This window comes from Camelus ferus, chromosome 2, assembly GCF_009834535.1.
Source record: "Camelus ferus isolate YT-003-E chromosome 2, BCGSAC_Cfer_1.0, whole genome shotgun sequence".
In the NCBI taxonomy this organism is placed as follows: Eukaryota; Metazoa; Chordata; class Mammalia; order Artiodactyla; family Camelidae; genus Camelus; species Camelus ferus.
The window spans coordinates 73634239-73644167 of NC_045697.1; the positions used below are offsets into that span (position 1 = coordinate 73634239).

General features: G+C 38.7%; 1 protein-coding gene across 1 annotated transcript in view; it reads right to left on the bottom strand.

Moving 5' to 3' along the window:
• CXXC4 (CXXC finger protein 4) overlaps nucleotides 1-4287 on the bottom strand; it is a 296903-nt gene extending 292616 nt beyond the window's left edge. Inside the window, exon 1 of the mRNA XM_032461054.1 lies at nucleotides 3994-4287. The gene's annotated coding sequence lies outside the window, so the exon portion shown is untranslated. The remainder of the gene's footprint in view (nucleotides 1-3993) is intronic.
• Nucleotides 4288-9929: the final 5642 nt, after the last annotated feature.

Consider the following 9929-nt stretch of genomic DNA (forward strand, 5'->3'; position numbering starts at 1 on the left):
ACCACAGAAATGTAAGATTTAACAGTGAGGGAAACTGGGTGTGGAACTCTCTATACTCTCTTTGAAGCTTTTCTGTAAATCTAAAACTATTTAAAGATGCAAATTGTTTTTAATTAACCAATAGATCCCAATTATATAAAGGAATACATTAGGAATACTTAAAACTAAAATATTTTTATCCCTTGGGGACTAAGAGTAATATTAAGAATAAGAACACCAATAACTATCATTTATTGAATGCTTACAAAGTTCCAGCACCATGCTTCAGAAAACACATATTAACTCATTTCACCCAGGAAGCAAGCCTGTGAGCCAGGTCCTCATCACCACCCTTCTTCTATATATGAGGAAACTGAGGCAAAGGGAAGCATATCAGGGATAGATGGCTGAGGGGCTGAATGTTGCTAATCAGGAAGAGGGCTGCTCAAAAATCTAAGTTGCACTATAGGATGTTTCTCAGATTAGACACCCATACTCAAATATTAAAGGGATTATTTCACATAGAGGATGCTAAGTACAAAATTAAAACAAGATGAATTATTCCTGACAGGGAGGAAAAAAGACTATAATCAGATTTCTTACCCTAAGCTTTGGGGGGATTGCAAATGCCTGACAAGAATACTAGACAATTCTGGAAGGAACGGGCATATGGTGATATATTCAATCCTAGGGATCTGAGGAGTCAGTGCTTACAGATGAACCAGGATTCATATAAGCCAGCTTTTACTTAGGAATGTCGATTAGATGCCAAAGACATGGAAATAGATGTAGTAGGAGGGGTAGGGAGGGCCAGCCAGCCAGAGCTGAGCTTCCCTCTGGAATTGTGGTTCACGGATCAAAATTTCTCTAAAACCTCATGAAAAAGCCTGCAGATTAGGAGAACTACCAGTCACTTGACAACATATTTGTTCAAGGACTTCTCTCTTCGGGGAGAAAAGGGAATCTAACAGAGCTAAGAACCAGAGGAAACAGGTAAGAGAGAGGACACCCAGACCCGCAGGTGATCAACGGTCAGAAAGCCTTGCCGGGGCTTCAGATGAAACCAACCATGAGTCAGGAGCACTTGTCCCAGAGCAAACAGCGTGGGAGCTGGCAGGGAGCAGCGGACTTGGGTTGTTCCCTTATTTACTCCGGTGAAAGGTCCCCAAAGGTGTAGTGAGATGGAAGCAGAGCTGGTGCCAGGCCCCTCCCAGCTTCTGTTGTTTACTCACATAACAGAAAACCGTGCCTGGTTCCAATTGTGGGGAACACCACATTGTAGTCCAGCACCTGGAAGTGGCCCCTCACCTACACTCCCTGCATAAATATTTATTTCCTGAATAAAATAGTTCCCAACAAATTAGTTTTTGTTTATTAAGTTCCAAGTTAGTTTACATCATCTAATTATATACTGAGTGCACTCTGTCTGACAAGTAAATTCAAAACCCTAATTCACAGAGCGGGGAAAAAAGAAAAGGGAAAGAGGTAGATCTCCTAAATCTACTCACAAGTCTTATTCCTAGATTAGTGTCGATACATTAATTAGGTCCTGACATTCTGAGAATAACTAATATGCATTCATTGCTCAAAAAATACAGATTGATCACTTGCCATGTGACAAATTTGTATCTGGCTCTGGGGATACACAGTTGAATGGCAAGAAGTGCTTTCCTTCAGAAAACTCAGCATCTAGAAGAGTGATAATAAGAGCTGACACTTACCAGTCACGTGTATTTAGCACTGTGCTAAGCATGTTACACACATTAATTTAATCTTCCCAATAAATATATTAAATGGTACTATTATTATCTTCATTTTCCAAATGACAAAACTACAACTGAAAAAGCTTAAGTAAGTCACTCAAGAATATACAAGTTACAGAGCTGAAGTTTGAACTCAGTAAAACTGACTCCAGAGTACAAGAGCATGAAAAATATCTCTGAAAGACACGTGTGATTTCTAAAATACATATTTATCAGTAACACACAATGCCTAGTGCAGTAAAATGAATATCGAATATCAGTATTGTAACGTGAAATTCTATAAGCCTCTCTGATCTGAAAGATCCAAGAAGACTGTGAATGTGTCTGGGGGTGGGAGTGGGGAAGGATGGCAGTAATTAAAATATTTATAACAATAGTAATAATAGAATAATGATCTGATGAAATTCTACCAGCAGACTCATGGGAACCTAGCCTCTATATCTTTCTTTTGGGATCAAGAAGGACCTGAGGTATCTCTCTTAAGGGTTTACAGCCTGAGTCTTATTGGTCCCTCCTTTGTTGTTTCTGACAATAAGGCTTCAAAGGAGGAAGTAATTCACTTTATTCAATTTTTCATTGAAAGTTTGATGGAAAAATATGTGCTCAATGGAGATCTTGAGGAGAGGGAGAAATTTTCTAGGTAGTCAAGGAAGGGAAGATATTCTAGGCTGAGGAAACAGAAGGACATGTATTCTAGAATCTCTAGAACATAGAAAAAGGGGTACAGAAACTGGAGGTACACACACTAGCTAGAAATTGACTGAAAAAATAGAGAAACTTCCCAAGAAAAAAATGAGTGTCATTTTTTTGTGTGACATAAAACAAATGACAGTGAGTAATGAGTAAGATGGAATGGATATGTGAAACATGCTATCAAGGTCAAGATGACAGTCTTCAGTGACAAATGAGATTTTTACTCATATGTTAATCCATAGAATATTTATTGAGCACCCACTATGTTTTTGGTATGGCTCTAAGTGCAACAATGGACCCAAGTCTTTGCCTTATGATGTTTTATGATGCATTCCAGTGGGGGCAATAGAAAGTACACAAGTACCTCTATAATAACATGTTAGGTAATAATAAATGCAATGGAGAAACAGAGAGCAGGAGAAGGTATGCTGGTGGAGTGGGCAGGGGAGACAATGGGACAGACGAGGAGGGTGGGAAACAGAATAATGGTCCCCCATAATATCCAAAGTTTAAACCCTGGAACCCGTGAATGTGTCGTGTCATAAAACAAAGGGGGATTACGTTTGTACATGGAATTATGGGGCCAATCAGTCAACTGTAAAATAAAAAGATTACACTAGATTATTTGGGCAAGCCTGATATAATCTCAAGGGTCCTTAAAAGTGAATGAGGAAATCAGAAAAAAAGAAAAAAAAAAAAAGAGAGAGCGAGAGAGATGTCTGACTAAGAGGTACTTGGCTCGATGTTGCTGACTTAGAAGGTGGAGAAAAGACTATGAACTGAGCAACGTGGGCATCCTCCAGGGGCTCTGGGGGGCAAGGACACAGATTCTCCCCTAGAGCCTCCAGAAAGGAACTCAGCCCAGCCGACACCCTGGTTTTAGCCAAGTAAGATCTGTAGCAGACTTCTGACCTCCTGAACTGTAGGACAGTAAAATTGTATTGTTTAAGTCACTGAGTCTGTGGTGGTATATTTCAGCAGCAACGGGAAACCGACACAGGGAGCGGCAGCTCCCTCCCTGGATAATCACTAGAACGGCAGGTGATAGTGTCATTAGTCCAGGGAGAGGAAATAAAAGGAGGGGAGTTTTCTTATTTGCTATTCAGAGTATTTTGAGAAAAAATGATGAGTTCAGTTTCAAAATTATTGGTGCAGGTACCAACAAGGACAACCAGATGGAAATGTTTAGAAGATAGTTGAATAGAAACATCAGGGGAAAAAAGGATAATGGATTTGGGAGTTTTGCCATGTTTTCAGTCCATCTGCAAGTGGTAGTAGAATCCATAAGCAAAGATGAGATTGTCCAGGGAGTGCCTGTAGCAGCATGAGAAGTAAGGGGTTCCTAGCACAGAGACCTTGAGAATACTCACTTAGAAAGATGTGGGGGAAATAGTGACTTGCAAAGGAGACTCTCCCTCTAGATATATCCAACCCCACCTTGGATCTCAGTCCTGCGTCCACGCCCACACTGATTACAGCTCATAGGAGATCTCCACTTGCATGTTGCACAAGCCCATCAAATTTGCTGTGTCCAAAATGAAATTAATCTCCCACATACCTGATCGTCTTGCTGTGTCCTTACTTTCAGCTCAGGATTCCTCTGGGAACTTAGTTATCCAAAGTAGAGAGTCATGGATTAACTAGGATTCTCCCCGTCTTTCCCTAGCCTCCTCATAAAATCCTTTATCAAATTCTATCAGTTCAATCTCCATATGCTTCTCAAATTTTTTGACGTCTCCCCTTCCCCACTGCTGTTTTCCAGGCCATGATCATCTCTCAGCAAGACCTCAGCATTAGCCTTTCCCATGCTTTCTTCCCCCTCCTCACTCCATTCCCGCACTGCTCCCAGCACGCTGTTTCAAATGCACAAGTGCTTGTATCACTGCCCTGCCAAAAACCCTACAGTGGTTTTTCCTGTACTCTCGAGATAAAAATCGAAGTCCCTTAGCACGGCAAAAACTCCATGAAATGACCTCACTCTTGACTATGCCCCCAATCTCAACATCTCTCCTAAGTCACATGAAAAAGTTGACTTTTTCTCAATACACCATCTGTTTTCTCATGTATCCTATCCTTGGCACATACTGCTCCCTCTGCCTTTAGAAAACCCCACCCTTCTCTATGTCAATAACTTATCCTGGCCCTTCAGGACTCAGCTTATGTACTATCTCTTTCAGAAATCTTCCCCAGACATCTCCAAAATGTACTGAGGAGCACCCTGCAATGTAAACCTTTATGCAGAAAAGAGATTTATTAAAAATATGTCAGAGAAATTATTAAAGACTGAGAAAGGGGGATTATTTTTAAAAAAAAAAGAAAGACAGAAAACAGGTACATTCTGGGGCCTGGTGGCAGAAACCCCCAACACCACTGCCAGGATGCCACCCCTGGAACACATTCACACAAAGCTTACTTTTCATCCTCTTGTCAGCCTCTCATGATTCAGTCCCAGGAGAGAGTCTGGTCTGTCTGGCCGGAGTCATATGATGACCACTTGGCTAGAGGAAGGCCATACTGACATATATTCTTACCACCACCACGCACACAGGGAGAAGGGAATTCACCGCACTGACATCAAGGTGCTGCCACCAAGGAAGGAGAGTCAAAAACAACCGTAAATATCCACCACAGCCTTAAACTAAACGTGGGGGTCACTGGATTTGTGCTGTCAGAAACATATTTTTCCCCTAAAGTGTGATAACACATTGGAGAAAATCAGAATAGACTTTGAGCTGTCTTGTTTTCAAAGAAACTTGGTATTTAAATTTTAACAGTGTCTTGAGTAAGTCAACCATTCATTACAATGTGCTGTAGGCTAAAATCATGGCCGCTTCTTTTGTCAACTGAAATAAAAAGCTCAAAAAAGATATTTTGTACTAAAAAAAAATGATATTCCATTTGAGTTATATCTTGGGTAAGGAAACCCCCAGGATAGACTGATACCTCATATGTAGTAGTGAGGCTCATAAGAGCAAGTAAAGAGATACAGTCTTTTTCCTGAAGAGCAGTGAGCATCTTTCTATTACCTCTTGTTTCTCTTTTAGGCCTCATGAAGTCACAAGGCACAGCCCACAGTAGCACAGATACAGTCACAATTCCAGCAGACATCCACCAGGCATGCCTATAGATTTCCCTTCAGCTCCTGGCCCTGACATCCTCCACATGTCACAGGTACTTAGTTATATTTATTTTTCAATCAAGGCATGAGCTCCCCAGCTGCAAAAGGGATAGGGCATGCAAAAACACCCTGGCTCAGAAGCAGACCTTGGGGTATGCCCGTTCTACAGTAGACAGACCTCCTCTCTGGAATCTCTTGGAAAGATCACTTGAAAGAAGCTTTAGTGAGAGGTACACTAGTGCAGCACCAAAGTCTCAAACCTTGGGATGCAGAACATCCATGTTTTCTATAAATAGGATACTGGGTGGCTAGACAGCACATGTGACCTCTTCAAGGTTTCCATCTTTCTGCCACCAAGTTTATTAGCATTCATTTTTTACTCTCATCTACTGATGGGTATTAACAGAAGCAGAATTGCATATCATTGGATATTCCATTAACATAAAGTTCTTTTAAAAAGAAAAAAAGAAGTGGCAGCAGCTTATAGAGGAAAAACTATTTCAGAAAGTGTTCTTATCCTGGTTTCTCTGCTAACTGGCAATGTTACCTTGTGCAAACTAACTTTTCTGTGTTTCTAGTTTTTCTACTGTGCATAGTAGCATTAGTTGTGAGAGCTCAGTAAGATAATTGACATAAAAGTAGTTTGGAAAAGAAAAAAGCAAACTATTATAACCAAAATCAGAATAGACAAGTGCTTTGACAAATTCACTACTTTACTCCAAAATTATAATTCCCATCTGATAATAATGCTACTTTCAGAGTCAGGAACTAGAGAAGCGCTCCATTTCTTCCCACAGTTATACTGTGTTACTTCCCAGTCGTGCCAAGCAAGTTCTTCTCCCTAGTTTTGTAAGTTACCTACTGACAACTAATAAGTGGCTTTTCAGCCAATGAGTGTTCTGGTTATTATCTTCCCCCAAAATAGGAAAAGTAAAATTCTGAAAAGTTCACTGAATGACACAACAACTTCCGGCAGATTTCATTTCTATTAATGCTTAGCCATCAAAACACCAGCACTTTGAAGAAAATTGGATGTGATATGAGCCAAGCCAAATAAATATAAACATTGACTATTCATAGGTACATATATGTTGAATCTAAAACTTATTTTTAAGTGATTCTGGAGGCACTTTTGGAAGCCCAATAAATGCTTCAGAAATCAGTAGGACATCCACAAATGGTAATAGTATTTAGCTCATTTCAATGGAAATAGTCTCATTAACATGTCAGCTGCTAAAAATGTATGAGTCCAGCCACATCCTTTGGCTGCCTCAAGGTAAGAAACCCTGCTTGCAAAGTGTTGCTTTAAAAAATAATCCTTGTTTGAATTGCTAGCAGTTGCTCTAGTGGTAGCCCATGGCAAGAAATTCAACCCCTTCTCTCTCCCTGCTCCCTCTATGAACACTTCCAAACCCTTCAGCTAGCTTTTATACTGCCAAAGCAAAACAACTTTTCTGACTGCATTTTAAATTATTTTAACCAGCTTGAGTGATAGACACCCTCCTCGGTGCAGAAAATGCAAAATTTCAATCTAAAAACTTCAGAATTCAGAACATCGACATCTTCTGCAAAATGATCTCAAAGTCCCAAACGTAATGAGCAATATCTGTAATAACGTCAGGGCAAATATCCAGTAAAACAATCACATGGCATTAACCAAGCAACTCTTTTAGATTATCTGCTTTCTAAGAATTTATTAAATGGAAAACTTTTAATAATTTTTGTTCTCAGAGTATGAGGTTTGCTTTTAAAAAGGCGGCTTCAAGGAAGGGTTTCATTTCTATATTGGTGACTTAAAACACTAGGATGTTTAGGAAGACGTCATATAGAGTCTGCCTTGAATTAAAGCAATTTCAGGCAATAGAGCTCATACAGGAACTATAATTCATGGGAAATATTTTTTTAAATATGTGATCAATGAAACATTGAAACCTGTATTTGCTATCACATTAACTTTAAGTCTTTAGAACTGTTCACTCAGCACCTACATTGATTATTTTGAGCCATTAGCTAAGCTCACGTTCCATATTCTATCCAAATTAGGCAGAATAGCACAAATTGAAAGAAAGAATATTTTAATTATATTTTAAGATTAAAATGCCAAGAAAGTTCTTCCCATTTCCCAGTTTTGCTAAGTAATAAATCACTGGTTAACATTTCAAAATTCTATATAAAACGACTTTTGCTTTCTTGGAAACACCAACCGAGTACCTCTGAAACCTTCTTGACGAGTTCTCTAAAAGCAATTAGTGACTTTTTTCTTCATTGGAATGAGAGGTTTTACAGCAAGTTTTCAAGGCTCCTGCTCCCACCCTCTTTCTAATGCTTTAAATCCAAATGGCAAGTAGCCAGATGGCACAGAGTGTTCAGTGCAGAAAACAGGAGTCTCTTAACATCTCGAAACCAGCTCTACCGCTTCTGCTTCTGGCACCAAGGAATAAAAAGGAAGAGAAAGAGGAAATGGGAGGAAATCTCTGTGACCTTGGGTTAGGAAAAGATTTCTTAGGTATTACATCAAAAGCAAGATCCACAAAATAACAAATTGATAAATTGGACTTCATTGAAATTAAAAACATGTTCTTTTAAAAACAGTACTAAGAGAGTGAAAAGGAAAGTCACAGACTAGGAAAAAATATTTGTGTATTATACGTATGATAAAGAACTTGTTTAAAGAATGCATAAAGATCTTTCAAAACTCAGGAAAAAAATCTTAGTAAGAGGGGAAAAAATTTCAATAGACACTTGCACAAAGAAGTCATGCAGACTGCAAATAAACAGATGAAAAGATATTCAACATCATTTATCAATAAAGGGATGCAAATTAAAGCCAAAATGAGATACCACTGCACATCCATCAGAATGAATAAAATTTAAAAACTTGTATCAAATGTCTATAACACTGTAGGACAACTGGAAACCTCATGCACTGCTGAGGAAAACGTGAAATGGTACAACCAGTTTGGAAAACAATGTGACAGTTTCTTAAATTAACATGCACCTACCACATGATTCAGCCATTCCACTCCCAGATTTTTACCTAAGAGAAATGAAAGTATCTGTCTGTGAGTGTTCAGACAGCTGTGTTTGTAATTACCAAAAAATCGGAAACAATCCAAATACCATCAACGTATGAATGGATCAACAAACGGTTCTTTACCCATTATGAGAGAATATTACTCTGCAATATAAAAGAATGAACTATTGACACATGACAACGTAGATGAATCTCAAAGTAAGTGTAATGAGAGAAAGAAATTAAACAGAAACAAAAAAAGCACATAATATATGATTCTATTTATATGAAATTCTAGAGAATGCAAAGTAATCTGTAGTAACAAAAAGCAGATCAGTGGTTGCCCAGGGAAGAGGGAAAGGGGTGGGATGGAGCAGGAGGAAGAAGTTACAAAGGAACACAAGAGAGCTCTTGGAGAGAAAGACAAATATCATACATTATCACTTACATGTGGAATTTAAAAATAATGACACAGATGAACTTATTTACAAAACAGAAACAGACTCACAGACATAGAAAACTTATGGTTGCCAAAGGGGAAGAGAGGAAGAGGGACAAATTAAGAGTTTGGGATTAGCAGATACAAACTACTATATATAAAATAGATAACCAACAAGGTCATACTGTATAGCACAGGGGACTATATTTAATAGCTTGTAATAACCTATAATGAAAAAGAACATATACGTATGTATAATTGAATCACTATTCTGTACATCAGAAACTAATACAACATTGTAAATCAACTAAACTTCAATTTTAAAAAAATGCTCTTGGAGGTGATAAGTTAACTATCTTAATTGCAGTGAGATTTTTGTGCATGTAAACATATATACAAATTTACCAATTGTATGCTTTATATACATGCAGTTCAATTTATGTAATTTATACCTCAATAAAGCTGTATGTTAAAAAAACAAAAGGAAAGAAAAGAAAGAAAAACATTCTCCAGAGACAATGTTTGGATATCACATAGTTGGGAGTAAACCAAGTTGTCTGCTCTTGGCGCACACTGAACTTCCCTCCCCCATTCATGGCATCTGCAAATTTAACAACTATCAAATAAAGTGTGCAGTCTTCATGGATAATATACTTATACACACAAAAGGCATCCAAACAATTAGCCACTTTCCCAGAATAACTATCAATGTCTGATGAGTACAAAGCAGACAGATTTGATCTACAATGTTTCCCTCCTCCGTGATGGTGGGCGGGTAAAACATGTTTATACATTGGGACATGCTCATTTCCCAGGCTTCACTGAAGGGCTAGATGCACGTCTTTTCTTTTTACCCCAGACTTTTGCACCACTGGGGATCTGTTGCCTTGCAGCCTGCGGGCTCTGTCCCTGGAGCAGATGGAG